Source organism: Mustela lutreola, chromosome 5 (assembly GCF_030435805.1).
Source record: "Mustela lutreola isolate mMusLut2 chromosome 5, mMusLut2.pri, whole genome shotgun sequence".
In the NCBI taxonomy this organism is placed as follows: domain Eukaryota; kingdom Metazoa; phylum Chordata; class Mammalia; order Carnivora; family Mustelidae; genus Mustela; species Mustela lutreola.
Genome location: NC_081294.1, coordinates 2,227,532 through 2,245,189, shown reverse-complemented (window position 1 = coordinate 2,245,189; position 17,658 = coordinate 2,227,532).

Sequence of the window (17,658 nt, the reverse complement as noted above, 5' to 3'; positions counted from 1 at the left end):
GATGGGCTGAGGAGAATCCGAGCCAGCAGGATGCCCCACGCCCCCACGGGAATGGGGGTCCCGTCGTCGGAAAGCAGAGCGTCATGCTCCAAGCTGGGGAGAGAAGGGGCAGAGTGACCATCATGGTCGCACCGAGGAACAGATGCAGGGTCCCAGGTCTGCCCTCGGCACCCCACTCCGGGGACAGCAGAGAGTCCCAGGAGTGTGGGGCCTTACCCTCGACCTGGCACTGGGTGCTGTGGTCTAGGCAGGTGATGAGTACATGATCCTTGGCCATGAGGAGGACTCGCTCCCTGAGTCGCCTGTGCCGTGAGGAGCCACCGCCCGGAGGCTGACGTCCATCAACCCATTCTGTGCTCAAGATTCTTGCGCCTCTGCCGAGGGGTCCTCGACTAGCTGCATGCAGACCCTTCACCTGGAAACCAGCAAGCCTTCGGTAGCCGTATCAGTCTGAGTTTCCAGACAATGGACCCTGAGACCTGGACTCCTGTGTGAGATGTGACCCCAGGAGCCCCCAGGTGAGGAAGGTATGGGGCTTGAGGCTGAGCCGTCAGGAGGCTGGTGCAGACTGTCCTGGAGAAGCCCCGGGCCTGCGAGTGTGGGGTACGGCCTCATCGTCGCAGGTTGAATCATGTTCCCTCGAGGCAAGTCCCACCCCAAGAACACGCGCATGTGACTTTGTCGGAAATAGAGTCTTTGCAGCGATCGTTAATGAAGGCGACATCACACTGGACTGGGGGCCTCGATCCCTGTCACTGGCGTCCCTATAGGAAGCAGCGGGCACGGGAACACACAACAGAGTCCCCACAGAGACAGAGGCGGGGTGGGGTGTGCCGTGACCACAAGCCAAGGATGGTCAGCAGCCCTAAAGCTCGACCAGTAGCAAGGATGTCCCCAGTCTGTGGAGGGAGCCCAGCCCTGCTGACACCCTGCATTCTTGCCCCCAGAACCGTGAAGAAGCAACTCCTGTCACCTCAAACCCCTCATCTGTGGTGTTTTGTGCCGTGAGCACGGGAAACAGATCTACCCAGGTCCTACCTGACATGGGTTCGAGCTGTGGGACCTTCTCCCGCAGAGCTGCACCCAGGGAGCGGTTCAAAGCCAGGAGCAGTCCTGGGACAGGCCGGCAGGGATGCATGGGGAGCCCTGACCCCATGGGGGCAGGGAGGGAGCAGGGAGGCCCTGACGACGTCTGACCCAAGACCCTTTACGGCCATTTCCTGCTCTCACACTGGTGTGACCATTGGTAACAGACCTGCCCATGTGACCCTGGACCGCCACCTAAAGCAACACTGCCGCATTCCGCCCCCGGAACCAGCCCTAACTTGACCAGATCATTCATTCGTTCATCATTCATTCAGCAGGTCCTCATCCTGTGTCCTCTGGGCTACACACCCGTGTTGGGGACAAGGGTTACAGCGATCCACAGGCCTGCAGGAACCCTACACTGGGGACGTGGAGTTTAGTATGAAAGATAAGGTTTCTTTCCCTACAAAGATCACACGTCCTCCAAGGACAAGGAAGCTGGGGCTGAGCTCTCCCTCCTTCTTGTACTTTTGCCCTGGGCCTGAATTGCCGATGAACTGCTTCTCAGCAAGCACTCAGGGGGAGGCCGGACTGCGGGCCGCCCACGTGGCGTGTGTGGCTGCCCCCACGTACCATGTCTCACGGCAGCACAGGCGCGCTCACCTCCTGCGAGGGCCGCGTGGCCCCTCCCTGCTCCTGAAGTCCCTGCTCAGCGCTCCAGGAGCCCTGCAGGCCCCTCCCCAGTCTGGTACTGCGGACAGGGGCTCCCACGGGAGGCAGCATGCAAAATTATGCTCTGAATGTGGAATTCTTGAGTCACCTATATAAATAGCACGTGTGGTGTGGATTTCTAAACACTAACAGATTGGGGGTGTTCATTTTTATTGAGTTGGGATCATTATTTTTTAATTGTTTTTCTTTGCAATCATCATCTTAGAGCTACAGAGCACGGCCAGGCTTAGCCTGCAGAAGGCGTGCTGCCCCTCTGAGCAGCGGAGGTCCGCCTGTCCTGTGGGTCTCCCTCGATGGGACGTCTATGACTGCGGAGGGGACACGGGCCTGCACGGTATCCCAGAGACAGCGTCTGATTCCGGTGGCCTGGCCGAGTCCAGGCCAGTCTGGGTCCTGTTCCGGCTTCCCCAGCGGTTTGGGGCAACGTCACTGTCCCTGCGCAGGGCCGTCCTACAGTCTTCCCAGGGAGGAGCCCGTGCTGGAGGGGACGGGCCTGCAGGCCAGCCCACCTTCCTCCCAGGGAAGCCTGCTTCCGCAGCTGCCAGCGACGGAAAGTAAACCAGGTCCCTGAAAGCAATCATGTCCAGTGGCAGTGACCCGGGGCAGTGGGCGAGTGCCCAGCCTCAGGGCTGAGGAGGGCGCACACGAGCCCCACACAGCCTGTCCCGTGGGCACACTCCAACGTCTCACAGCCCGAGAGCCGAGCAGTGACATCGGAGCCGCGTGCCCTCCGTGGGCGTGGCTAGCCGGCTGGTGCACACCGGCGAGGGCTTATCCGTGTTAACATAAACCCTCATTAGAGGGGATTAGGAGAGAAACAGTGACAAACAGGATGGACACTAACCCTCAGAGGGTCCCGACAGACGACAGACGCCAGGCACTAATTATCCTTTCAAACGACTTGACGATGCGGGGGGCAAGCATCCGCGTCCGCGCCCGGGATGCGCGGGGAATTGTGTTGGACACACGACAACCTGTTTGTGTTTTGCAACAGTTTATGTGCGGCGCCCCAGCCGCGCCCACACGGACGCGCACACGCACGGGGGGCGCCCCTGCCGCCGGGACGCACGTGCAGGGACTGAGGCTGGGCCGCAGGTCGGGGTCGGCCCCTCGCTCCGGTGGAGGCCCGCGCAAGGACCGCTGGGCACGGTCCCCGACCCCGCAGAGGCAAGGGGCACCGGGACCGCCGGAGGAACAGCCGTCGGGGCGGGTGCTGACGGGCTCCGCTCCGGCTCCGTGGGCAGGAAAATGCATTTCCCAAAGCACAGGGGCTTTTCCAACCTCCTCAAGGCCACGTCGGCCAAGTCATCGAGGCCCAGCAAGTAAACGGGGGCGCTCCGTGGGTCTCACCATGGGCGCCCCGAGGAGGGACCCTGTGTTCCCAGCTGTCCCCGCCTCCTCACTACCTTCCCCACCCTCGCTCCTGAACACCCTCCCTCATCCGGGGCCTCAGGACTACAGACTCCTGGGGCCCCTCACGGTCTTAGCTGGCAGGTTCTGGGCGCAGCCCGGGGCTCCGGTCCCTGAGCGTCCCTGAGCGTCCCAGCAAGCCGCTCCCCCGGAGGCCGTGCCAGACGTCAGTCCTTCCCTGCCTGCTCTCCGCCGCTACCGAGGGAACCCAGGGCCGGGGCTGGGTCAGTCAGAGACCCAGACGGGCTGAAACGGACACAGATGGCGAGGTTCTGGCGAGGGCCCTCGGACGGTGCGTGATGCCTGCAGTGTATTTTCACGACAGAACTGATGCGAATCCCTCGATAAGTACCTTCAGTACTTTGTTCATTCATGGATGGCCTTAACACATCGTTTAAAATTTTGGGCTATACTGAGAGGCATTTTATGAGGGCGATTATCTACCATTGTGGTGTTTGCAAATTTGGAAATTCACAAAGGTCTTAGAATAGACCCGTCATGAATACAGAGTGTGTAGCAGCCCTTGTCTGAGGACGCACCGAAGAGACGGAGCTTAAATTGAGAGCAGAGATACTATTCTAGATTGAGAGCAGATACTATTCTAGATCACCAAATGGGGTTATTGCAACTGAGAGAGGAGGAGCTTCTGGAGGGTACGAGTTCCAAAACAGCAGCAGGGAAGGGGCCCGTTCCAGGTCATCCGGATGTGTGGAAGGGCCGGGAGTCCGGCTGAGGCTCAGCGCGGACCGAGGGATGCCTTCAGAGGCGTCTCGGCAGGGACGTCCCTTCTACGGCGGGAAAACAAGCAGGGCTGGGACACGGTTCAGGGGGTGGCGGTGCCGCTGGGGCCACCCATCCCTGCACTCACCAGGACAGCACATCGTCCACGGTCATGAGCGCCGTCTAACAGCAAAGAAAGGTTCGGTGACACCCGTGTGCCCACTGTGAGCAAACGCGGCGGACGGGCTCGGGGCGAGGCCACCGGGTCGCAGCAGCCCAGGTGCGCCCGGCCGCGGCTGAGAGGAGCAGGTGGGGGCGGCCCTCCGGAGCGCTGGGCAGACGGGCCCCCCGCGTCCGCGCGGCCCGGCAGCCTGCACTCCAGCTCCCCTCTGAGACCCGCCCCTGGACCGGGTCCGGCTGCCGGCGCAGGAGTGCGCAGCCCCTGCAGCGGAACGTGAAGGCTCCGCGTCAGCCGGGCACCGCAGAGATGGGTGGCTTTTCCCATCGTCGTATTGGGTATAATTTCGCCCTAGGAAGTGGAAAACGCTCCTTCGTGCGATCAAAGGGTAGTTCTCCATTAGGCTTCCCATTAAAAATGAATGCTGCTAATAATTTCATTTATATGCATTAGTATTTTGGGGAAAAAAATACCTTCACTGAGTTTGCCTGGAAACTCAGCACGCTAACAGGAAGCACCATGACACATCCTAATATCATGGTATTTTCCTGATTCATCTTTCCTTCTCGATTGTAATATGTCGCTATTATATGACAAAAGCATCGCCTTGAGAAAAGTAGACTCCCCCCCCCCCCTCCGCAAGCTGAGCTCCTGTTTCTCTTAAGTTTCAAGCTTCAACTAGTGGATATTTTTGTTTCTACCCGACACTGCATCTAGCGCTGCAACAGCTCCTTCTTTGCCCGACTTACTGATGCAATGTGGAGATCATCGAATTTAGAATTAGTTGGATGAGGGTTACTGGTTGATACAGTTCCGGTACCGCATTTTCCTTCCTATTAAGCATATCAGCGCAGCAGTGTACATAAACAAAGTGCAGGCTCCTGACGCACATATTTGCCGACGGTAAGACCCACGTGTCACCTTTTGCCCATCATATAACGCCCCTAAAGGCATTGTGGGTTAACGGTGATTTAATCCCCTTATGCATGCATAATGGGACAAGCTTTGCATAAATAATAATAAATAATTGGCATGTATAAATAATTTATCATTTATTTTTGCAGTAGAAGTAGAATTCTGGGGCATATTTTAAACAAAGGAAACTGCAAACATGAACTCAATCAGAAAGGGGGTTAGGTCTTTCTCAAACACAACTTTCAAAGCTCATGTGAATTCTATGTGTGCTTGGGACTTCTTTGGGGAGAGTTTATGATACCACCAAAGAATGAAGCGTGACATACTACATAAAAGCTACAAAAATAGCTATAGACTTTTTTTTTCAAAATAAGCTTAGCCATATCCATTATTAAAAATGAATTTTTCCCTGAGTGTGCACCCAGTCCAAACCTTCACAGTTAAATTCCTTGTCTGGTGTGAGGATTTTATATTTCATTCAGTAAATATTTCAGGTTAAACATGGACATCTGAATCGAAGCATTCGCCAAACGCTGATGGGAAAATGGTGACAGAATCGAGACCTGATCATGTGTCAACTTGGGAAACCGGATGGAGTAGACGAAGGTTGAACTATCACACACGTAACAGTTACAATGTGGCTCAATTCCCCGCTTCCAGATACCTGCTCCCTTCTGGCCGGGCCCAGGACCGGGGCAGATCGCTCTCCCCGTGCCGTTCCGACAGCGGAGCCCGGGAGCCCGCCCTGCGCACGGAGACCAGCTTCGTTTCCTCCCTGAACTGACGATCGTTGTTGGTCTCTCAGCCCAAAAGTCATCTGTGCATTAATTAATAAACATGTATGTTGGCCCCAGGCTGACTTGGTGGGCGCTGACTCTGCCCTTGATCAGCCTAATGGTTCTGGAGGAAATTATTTTGAGTGTGAATCTCACCTCCTCATCAATAAAATGGGGCATTGACTTCCTTGTAGAACGGGCACGACATTAATAGAATGCGGCAGCTCACCTGTCCAAGCTCTGCTGGGTGCCCCAGACCCATGGCTTTGTCCCCCAGACCCCGACTGTGGCAGCTGCTTCACAGCTCCCGCTCTCCGCACCCCTGCCCGCGGACAGGCTCCTCTCTCGGACCTGCTTCTCCCACATGCTTCGGAGAGCTCTGTGCTTCCACGTGAAGCCTGGGGTCTCTCTCACCACCACGACACCCTCTTGACCGTGACGCCTGGGGTCTCTCTCAGCACCACGACGCCCTCTTGACCTTCTTCTTACATTGGCACATTTCAAACAGTTTCACTGGCTGGTCAGGTAAAGAGAATAATTTGCTTTTGAGTATTAAAAAAAAAAAAAAGGAACAGGAACAAAGGCATAGAAATCGTCAATACTTGTAACTTCCTCCTATCTGTGAGCCTCCTGGGAATTCTCCACGTCCCACAGCTGAGTGTGGCAGTGCCCAGGAGGTGACGGTGAGTCCGGGTGGGCAGAGCCTGGGGCAGAGCCGGCTTGCTGAGCAGCTGCAGCATGGAGAAGGTGGGGAGGACACAGGCGTGGGGTCGTGCAGGGAGCACGGAACGGGTTTGCCTGGAACGGGTTTCCTGGAGAGCTCTCCTACGGGCGGAGTTAAACCCCGTGTGACACACATCTCCACTTATCTCCCTCTGAGAAAACACTCCGGGTGTCTGTAAGGCGATGGAAATGTGGAGCTGCGTCTGCCACTTTGATCACAGCCCTGACTCCCCTGGGAACCTCGAGTAGGGGCAGATAGAGGACGGGCCACCGCGTGCACACAGCACTGCCCAGACCCTGAATGCAGGTGGAGGATAGAGCGGAGGGGACTGAGTGGGGGGGAGAGGCAGCCGGAGATGGAATCACAAGGGCCTGTTCCCGTGCGCTCAGCCGGGCTTCTGTGCGAAAGAGTGGTTTCCTTCAGTGCGTGCGTGTCATGGGTTGAACAGTCCGTTGATATCCTAACGCCCAATGCCTCTGACCCTACTTGGAAATAGGTCTTTGCACGAATCATCACGTTCAAGTCCACACCGGAGCCTTGGGACCCCCAGGCAGTGACCGGTGTTCTGTAAGATGAGGGAACGTTGGACCCAGAGACACAGACTGGAGACCACTGTGGGATGGTGACCCTCCTCAGGGCAACGGCAGCCTCATGCAGAGGGAGACCGAGGTGCGCGTATCACCACCACTGTGGTCGCAGACGTCCGGCCTCCAGACCTCCAGGCGGCAGAGTGCCCCGGCGCTGAGCCTCCAGCTGGAGGGGGTCGGCCCTGGCCACCCCGGGAGCGAGCATCGCGTGCACGTCTGGTCATGGGAAGGCGAGCGACAAGCCAGCCGCCCTCGGCTCCTGGCTCCCTGCGAGCTCTGGTTCTCCCGCACCGCTCCAGGGCTGCTTTCTCTTGAGCGGCGCGTGTGTTGAGATACCCCATCGCTGTGTTACGGAGCCTTGGTTTCCCTTGTAATGACGGAGACCGTTTGCCGATCACATGTTGACCAGAGCCTTCTCGCCGTCCCGGGATGGAGACGCCCCTTGCCACCAGCACCGTCTGCTTCCTTTATTAGGCTCAGTTGCCCGGAGGAGGGAAGAACATTGGATAAAACTTCAGGAGCGCGTGTTCCACGGGAACCAGATTAAACTTCTCATCAAAGTTGAATTTTCCGGTAATGGCTCTCCGGGAACGGACAGCATGACGGGTCTGCCGGCAGACGGGGCCACGCACAGGGACTGCTGTCCAATAATGCGACAACCCACGCAGCCGGTGACAAGCACGTCCATTGGCCTCCCTCTGTGGGAAGTCTCCTTGTGCAGACACTTAAAGGGCCCAATCCAATCACGGATGCCACTTCTGACCCCCACTCAAGAAATTAGAGCCCCTCAGAGAAAGCATTCTTGACCCATCAGGGCTGCTCCTTCAACTCGGGTGTGACGTGATATTTCTTTTGGCAGGGGTCACTGGCGCGTATCACCCATCATCACTAACTTATTAGATCTTGAGGCAATTAGCTGAAAACAAACAGAGGAGACAAGCCGGGTATTGAAACATAGAAACCAGAAGAAAATAGCCCATGGCGGTCCATTATTTCCGAGCTGCTTCAAAGGCCCGGGACGGGTTTCGTGGCAAAGAAAGGAGCGTATTGTTTTCACACAATATCTATACAGTAAAAGAGCTTACTGCGTTATTTTCCTACTGATTTGGGTTACATTCGAGCTTGCCTTAAAATAATAGGTTGGTGGAAAGCACTTTTTAGTTTCCACCCAAACCCAGCCTAGTATGATTAGCCAAGGATTAGAAATCCAATTAGACTCTCCCTTAACCTGAGAAATCAGATGAGGAATTCTGAGAGATGTATTGAAAACCACTTCTTAATGTGATTGAGTGTCATAGCCCACACGAAGCAGAAGCCGACCTCCCAGGGACCCGCTGAATCTTCACCACAAATTGACTTTCGCCATCTTCAGTATAAATATGTGTTCCTTGTTATTAATTGTATTGATTAAGGACAGCAGATGCGTTTGGGTAAGTATCTGCGGGAACGCAGCGGTCTGTTCTGGCTGAAAGCTTGTGCATGTCTGTGCGTTCTCTCCGCTCTTAGGAAGTGCACGTCCTGCTCAGATTCCAAGGCTTTTGGAAATAGTATATGTAGCAGCAAACGGAATGACCTTAAAAGGAAAGGCAATAATTTGCTGTATGCCCCATATGGATTACTTGGTTAAGTGCTGTGGACATGGTAAATATTACCTTATCTAATGTGATTTTCCTTCAGTCACATGTGGTAAATATTACTAATTTGGTGAGGTAAGGGAGTCCTTGATTTTTATCACTAAAAGAAAACTAAATGGAAAGATTTGGAATAATGATGTTAGTCATAACTGCTCAGGCTTACCCACCCCCTTTTTTGTTCCTCTGCTGTTTAATGCGCAATTTGATTTACACAGATATATATCGTGCAATTGCTTTTTTATGTCAATCGTCTTTTTCAGTCAGAATAAAGTGCTCGGTTATTTGACCAGCACGGAGTGGCTGTGTGCAGACCAAACATTTTAAGACCATCCGTGCATGTGATCGTGATTCTTGAAAACGCTCTTAATTTTAGTATGGACTAGGTGCCATTCACCTCGCAAAAAAAATCCAAATGCATATTTTCACTTAAAAAAATGAAAGCGTGCTTCCCACGAGGATGGACTGGTGAGGGACATCAGGCCCTCACCCCTTCGTCCTGCCCCGCAGTGGGTTGACTCGGATGTAGTCCTCGGCGGGCTGTTGGGGGCACCCTCCAGAGAAGGAGGAACTTCCTGGAGCATCTTGCTTCCACCTCCCTGAATGAGGCCTCCACGGTCATTGCAGTGTTTTTATGTCGAACGGGGTCTTCGTGAGAATTACGAAGCCGGGCTAGAAAACCAGCTCCGGTTCTGTGGGCTGCTGTGTGGAATGCTCGATTGGGCAATTCTTTCCCACAAGAGGTTTCAATTTGTTTGCACGCCCTCTTGGGATCAGATTTCGAGACACGACGTGCTGATTTATCTCCAGCGGCCACAAAGCCTTCCCTCGGAAGATTAGGCACCATTCCTTCAGATCAGATGTGCCGCTGTCCGTCCCTCTGGCAGGGCCAGGGTGTCGGATAACGGGTACCAGCCACTGAGAAGGCTGCCGTGACTCCGGCATCTCTGTGAAGAAGAGACGCGCTCTCCTTCCTGTGCTCCCGAGAGAAGGGCCGCTGGAGCCTGGCTCTCTGCCCCGAGCACCAGCCCTGCCGTGTTTCTTCTCATCACGGTGTCCGTAATCAGGTTTGACCCAACGGGAAGGGACGTCTGAAGTCTGGACTTCAGAATGTGTAGGGGAACAAGCCATGCCACTCCGCTTCGTTTTGGAAAGATTGCTGTTACGTCTAAGGATGAGCACTTCCTCTTCCCGTAGTCAGTCTTGTGTCTCCGTGAACGGTGTGGGTAAGTATGTCTTCGCTCTTCTGTATACGAGTAAGACACGTTTCATAAACATACACATTCTGTGGGAGAAACGTGTCCAAGGCATAAAGACGTGAGACTTTGGGGTTTCTTCCAGCTAGTGAGATGCTGCTAATTAATTAGGCGACCGGCCTCAGCTTTACAGATAGGACAGTAGGACCAAGGTAGGTGAGAGGAATAACGCGTGTCATAGCGAGCCCGTGGCAGAAGCAGGATGGAAACCAGCCCTCCTGGTTGGTCTTCCAACGCCGTTCAAGGACACCCGTCACCCCGTTCAAGGACACCCGTCACACGGCGGTGGGGGGCGTGTCTGTGAACTCACAGGAAACACTCCTGTCCTGGCCAAGCCCGTCAAGCTCACTTCTTTCCAAACCGCACTGGGCCTTGGAGGGGCCTTTGAATTCCTTTGGTCCGACCCCCACTCTTGGCGGGTGAGATGCGGAGACTGAAACGGGGTGCCCAGCATCCCAGGGAACCAGCCGGCTCCCGGGGTCCCCCAGATCCCAGGCTAATGGCACTTGCCTGCATTACAAGTCTGTGATTTTCTCCCACAGCCCCACCTGCCGGAAATACTTCCACATACCCTCTTTACGAGGAATCACAAGCAAACAAAAACTGAAAGTAAAATGCCTTCCAGCCTCTCCCAGACACACAGTGCTTCCTGGGACAGCTCTACCCGCTAACTCACCGCGCACGGGGCACTCTTCGTCAGGATCGGTTTCCAGGGCGGGTAGAAAGGGGTAGGGAGCACCTCACTGTCGCGGACTTTCGGCTCTAAAACCAGAGGAAGGAGTCTAGAAGGATACTTTCTTTCATGTGTGCATCTGCCTAAAACTCTGCAGAGTACAGGTGATCTGGGCGAGGAAGACCCCAGCTGCACTTGGGCAAACAGAATACAAAAGTATTCTGCTTTATTCTGAAGTTCCGAATTCTACCCCAGGAACACGCACCATGTTGGGGGTCCTGCTTTCCATGCGGACAGATGAAGAGTTGAGAGCAGAAGAGTTGAACTAGGGCTGTTAGATGGAGGCCTGAGCTCTGGGAAGAAAGCACACCTTAGGGCCGTGAGAGCCCCACTCCGCCCAGCCCTGGGGCACACACATCCCTTCGTTATGGGGACGCCCTCCACTTGGCAAGCAGTGCTGGCGTCATCATATTTAGTGAGTTGTCTTGTATTAAAAGCATGTATTCAAGTCATGCAGACCTTGAGCTTGATTATATTTTCTTTGACTCAAAAGTCAGGGATAGAGGACAGCTTGGAGATGTGCTCCTGGGCACCCTTACGACGTCTATGCCTTTGTGTTGGTCTCGAGAAATGTCAGCTGCCTCTTCTCCCTTTCCCCACTCAAATCCAAGTGGAATATTTGTGTTTTCAAGGACAGTATGTTGTTTAGCAGAGCAACTGAATGCTGTTTACCATTAATATGTTTTTTTTTTTAACTGCACACCATTTGGAGACTTTCACATCTACATGGAAATTACTATTTCTTTAATTTAACACTACATAGAAATAAAGCCTATGTTTTTGATGCCGACCAGAAACTCAGTGCTGGTTATATATGCATACACACACCGTTTGAATAGACTCAACTGTTACTTGCATAAGGGCTTAAAACCTCGAGAGTTTACGAGGTCCTGATTTGTGCCTCCAGCTCATTGCTTCCTAGAGTTCAGGTGACATTACTGTTTTCCTAGTTTGCTGCTCCTCTCACTTCTGCTGGCTTTCGTCTGTTTTGTTACTATTTATTCATAAGGGAGCTACTCCACGCTGGACACCACCTTATGCATCAAAGATAAAATACTGGAGAGACAGGTGGGCTCCCATAGGTTCCTCCCCGCACGGATGTGGAGGGCTCCCCACATCTCCACCCGTGTTCTCCAAGGTATAGGGCTTCTTCCCAGTGAAGAAGGACGATCCTTATTCCAGCACACATGAGGAAACGATCAAGGTGAGGGGCAGGGACATTTCCCAAGCCTGCTTCCAGTGGTGCCACAGCCAGGAATGCAAGGAAGCCCCTTGCAGCCTGTGCTCCCAGCACGGGGAGGAGGGGGGGAGCGGGGTCGGGGTAACCTTGTCTCTACAGGAAACCTGACCACGGAGGGGAGGGACAGTCGTGTGCGCAGCCTCAGCGTCTTTCTCAAGTCATCCCTGGGAGTGGACACGAGCACTTAGGACACCTGCTATGGCATCTTGCTCCTTCTGCCACAGTTTAGTGAACCCTATCAAACCCCTTCGCCCACACCGCAGATGTCCTGGGGACTCCAGGCCCCACAACAGCTCCCTTCCCTCCTCGCCTCAGTCTTACCAACAGACGCACCAGATCTCACATTCATGCCCTGCCCCCGGGACGCTACGAGGTGACGGCTTAGTTCCTAGTCTCCACGCGCCATCTCTCTCCTGCTGTTTGTTTGTTTGTTTGTTTTTCCAGTACAAAGATTCTCCATAGAATATGCTGTATCTCTCCATATGTTGAGTTTTCAACGCTGATCTCATGTACATTGTGCTAGATCTATCCCCAAACTTGTTTTTTGATGCTATTGTAAATAGTATTTTTGTCATTAAAATTTCAAGTTCTTCATTACTAAATCTCTAAGTTCGTCCTCCAGCTTATTTCTGAGAGTGATGTTCAGGCCAACCCCCCTCACATTCTGATGGAATTGCCTTTTGCTGCCTCGGAGAGGGTCTGCCTTGGATCGGAACACACTGACCCCAGAGCCTCACTTCCAGCCAGAGACGAACCCACAGGTATCTAGGAGGTAGAATGCCAGCAGCTCCCAGAGGACAGCAGTAGTCACCGCTCTGATAACAGCACAGAAGTTGACTTATTCTCCTTCCCTGGCAAGCCCCAAGAAGTCTTTGTGTAAAAGGACACACATTTGAGTCATTTAAAGGCTTGCCATTTATAACCAGTGGTTAGCCTCGCATGTGAGTCAACTTAGACATTCATTTTAATATTTTTTTTTATTAAAATAATTACCACTCTGCACTATCCTTCAGTATTCATAGGTCTTCACAATGTGTGGTTCATGTTTTATTAAGTAATAATTCTCAATAATAAATGCTATAGAGACTTCAGCTCTAGACTATCTTCCATGTTTCTGTGCCCCAGCCAACTTGAGAAAACTATGTCAATCAGGCAAAGAAAAGTGTTTTGAGGACAATACAGGAAAGCAAGCCCCGCCTCAGAACAGGCAGCTCCGCAAGACAAGGCTGGCAGCTCTCAGGATCACGGAAGGGAGCAAGTCCTTCCGGAGAGGAAGGAGTCAGTGAGGAAGGGAGGGTCCTGAAGCCCACTGCTGGTTCCGGGCCACTCTTGTGTAGCACACGGGTCAGTTCTAACATCAAAGCAGAGCAGAGAAGGGAAATAATAAGCATGTGACAAAAACCAATAAATTAGAATACAGAAAATCAATAAAGAAAATCATTTACAGCAAATGTTGATTCCTTAGAATGATCAATGAAATTGGAAAATCTCTAGCTAGACTAAGTAGGAAAAAGAGAGAAAAGACATAAATTACTGACATCACGAATGATGAATGTAACAGGATATTGAACTGTAATGTCAATGAACTTAAGAACTTAGATGAAATGAACATGTTTTTGAAAAATACAAAATAATGAAAGATCCAAAAGAGCAAAACACTCAAGAGGAAATTGAAAACCTGAATAGCCCTGTATCTTTTAAAGAAATTAAACCAGTGTTAAAAAATTTTCCCACAAAAAAAGTCAAGTTCAGATGGTTTTAATGATGAATTGTAGAAAATGTTAGTGAAAGAAATGATACCTATTGTACACAAACTTATCCAGAATGAAGCTAGCGTTATCCTGATTCTACAACCAGGTAAAAATATGAGAAAAAAAAAAAAAAACTACAATATGATAAGTTCCAAGAAATTAGATGCCAAAAACTTAGAACAGAATTTTATTAAGTCAAGTCAAAACCACATAATGTTAAGACATCATGACTAGGTAGGGCTGCAAGGTTGATTTTTATTTGAAAATTAACTGATGTAATGAATATACTTTTGAAAATATAGAATCATCTCAATAGGTGTAGAAAGAAACATTTGACAAATTGTAACATATTCTTATTGTAAAACTTTTAGTAAAACAGGAATAGAAGGAAACCTTCTCAACCTAATGATGGGGTCTGCAAAACTTAAAGCTAACTCTGTATTTAATGGCTATATATATAGATATAGATATAGATATGTAGATAAATAGATATATCTATATATAGAGATATATCTATATATATTTGCATAACAGGAAAATGGCAAATACTCCACTCTCCTGTCTTATATTCAACACTATTCTGGAGGTCCCAGAAGTGCCATGATGATAAAATGAAAAAAAAAAAAAAATGACTGGGTAGGGAAAAGGAAACAAAAAATACTTTCAGTTATAAATCTGATCATTTATGTAGAATATTCTAAGGAATGGACAACAAGATATTAGGAGTGATATGTGAGTTTAGTTTGCAGGATACAGAGTATCAACAGAAAATCAGAAATTGAAAAAAAACATGCTTACAATAACATTTAAGTATTTTAAAAGTGGAGACGAACTTGACAAAAAAGGTGTGAAGCCTATCGCAGAAAACGAGGAAACAGTGCTGGGGAAACTGACAGATGAAAATAAATGGAGAGATATACCATGCTCATGGATCAGAAAATTCAACATCATGAAGATGGCAATTCCTCCGAAATTCATCATTATACTCAACACACATCCAGCCCCAAATCCCAACAGAACGTTTCTGTAGAAATAGACAAGTTGATTCTAAGATTATATAAAAATGCAAAAGACCTAGAATAGCTAAAGCAATTTTGGTTAAGAACAAATTTAGAGGATTTATGCTCACTTAAATCTGAATGTATTATAAATCTGTAATCAATGTAATGTTGCATAGAGGAGAAAGGATGGATGAACAAAAAAATGTAGAGAACCCAGAAATGGATTCATACGGATGTGGTGAACTGATTTCCAACCAAGGGGCTAGGTATTTCACTAGGGAGAAGGTAATCTTCTTGACAAATGGTGCAGAAGGATAAATCCCACTCTGCCTCACAACACAGTGCAATTGGAATCTGGATTTCAAATCCCAAAACAGATATCTAGAGTGGAACCAAAACAGGGACCATAGAATTCCATACGCAGGGAGTCTGGGTGGTTCATTGGGTTAAAGCCTCTGCTTTTGATTCAGGTCATGATCCCAAGGTCCTGGGATCGAGCCCCACATCGGGTTCTCTGCTCAGCGGGGAGCCTGCTTCCCCCTCTCTCTCTGCCTGCTTTTCTGACTACTTGTGATCTCTGTCTGTCAAATAAATAAATAAAGTCTTTAAAAGAAAAAAAAAGAGTTCTATACCCATCTTAGCTATTATTCATAAGTTAAAAAAAAAAAAGACATTTTACGATACATGGTTATAGAAACCTGTGTGAACTTTAGAGGAAAAATTGGTAAGAAAGTACTTAATACCAATAAAAAATTGAACCAATGAAAGGGTCTCTGTAGAGAAAGAGGAAGTATCTAGCACGAGGCTGTACAAGTTAAAACTTCGCACCTTGTTGATTATTTTGTTCTATGTTGATGATGTACTCCTGGACTATAATGCAATTATTGGGAAATCAATCCATAATAGATTAAAATGTTGTAATAAAAAAGTACTTGCTCTACCTTTTCAATTCTTTTAAATGCATACAAACTGGGAAGAAAAAGAAGAGTCAGCTTAAAAGAGCTCTGGAAGCTGGAGGGAGAGAGGAAGGACTAAGGCATCGTATCATGTTAGGAATGCAGGCACCAGTGTTCCATTAAACAATAGAAAGATAACACATGGAGAGTGTTGCAGAATGGAATTTCTAAATTATTGGCAGGGAGAGCTGTGGTATTTTATGGCATTAAATATCATGATCTGTAAACAAGTCAGTTAAGGACTTCATGTGTTCAGCAACATGGTAGCAAAATATAAAAGGCAAAATGCAGTCTGAGGAGAGCCTGGTAAGCTGTAATAGTATCAGGAAACTATTATACCTCTTTGGATGTTTGACAAATAATTCAATAATAATCACGACAAGTATAACCACACACACTCACACTTGCACACACATTTAATTTTGAATGTTGAGCATTTTAATTCGTGTGCCCAGCTAGCTCAGTCGGTAGAGCATGAGACTCTTAATTTGAATATGAAAATGCTTGCTCCAACAGGGAGTAATACATTAAAAAGTCTACATTCCACAAATAGTGTATTTTATTTGACTTACACCCAAATATTAATCATATAGAATATCGTAACAACTTCCACAAGTACAAAACACAGACTACATTCTCTTATCAGAATGCAATAAATCTAGAATCAACAATTAGTAAAAGATCCAAACTTATCTATCTGGATAGAGGAGAGGCCTCTCATACGTGCTTCTTGAACCAAGCTGAATTGTAACCTGAGGTTAAAAAAATATTTATAAATGGGTAAAAATCAGAAAATTTCACTTTTAAAACTTAGAGAATATGGCTAAAGCCATCTTCAGAGGAAGAACTGTTATCTCAAATATTTTCACTCTTCAGTGAGACGCATAACTAATGTGTACAAAACTGCAATATGCACACTTAAGTCTAAGAAAAACAGTAAGACATAAAGTCCACACTTGACAGATTATTACCTTTAATTTAAAAAATTAAAAACAACCAAAAAACCATGGGAAGTAAAGAAATGTGATGCAGTAAAATCTGACGAGTGACTGCACATATTTTTTTCTCTGAAAATTCTAGAGTGTTTATGCTTGATATGATATACTTACAAGAAATTCAGAAGGGGAGAAACAAGAGGGTGGGGGAGCAGGGAACAGAAGTATCATCAGGTCCCAGGAGTTGAGCTAGGTAGTATCTAACCTACAAACCCAACAGGGGATCAAAGAGAAGAGAAGCACCGATTCCAGGAACAGAAAATTGACCACTTGCTAGAAGGTAGGACATGTGGAGAAGTGAATCTGAAGCTACAGGAAGGGAGGGGACAGCTCCCAGCAAGCAGCGGAGCACAAAATCAGAACTTGTAGAAGTCTGACCCACTGAGGACCATCACTCCAGAGCTCAAGCAGGGATCCCTCGTGGGGACAGAGTGATCTCAGGACCTGCGGGGTCACAGAAGATTGAGGGTGTCTGAGTGCAGCAGAGCTCACAGGTATTAGAGCTGGGAAGCCGCCTGCAGAGATGGAACCGAGGAGTGAGCTCTCAGCTCTGCATTACCTTACACCATGATCCAAGGCACAGTCGGACCACTGATCTTCAACAGGGACCCCACAAGTGGCAGATCAGAGAGACGTACCCTCCTCCTCTGGGAGGGGCAGTGCAGGTGCACACAGCAGGAATCTGTTGGGTTTGGAGACTCCCAACAGGGCCGTGCACCAGCGATAGAAATGCTGGGTCACAGGCCAGGTGAGCTCAGAGTGCAGCCAGAGACCAGGGAGACAAGAGGGACTGACTGCTTCTCTCTGAGGGCGCACTGAGGAGTGGAGACCTGGCTCCTGGCTCCTCTGGCCAGAGATAAGGCGGCCGCCATCGTCCTTTCCATCCTCCAAAGCGGTATGGAAAGTGCTCAGGGAACAAAAGCTCTGAAAGCAAACTCAAGCAGATGATTTAGCCTGGCCCCTGTCAAGGGCGGTGTGATTCTGCCTCCAGCAAAGACAACTGAGAATCTCTGCAACAGGCCCCTCC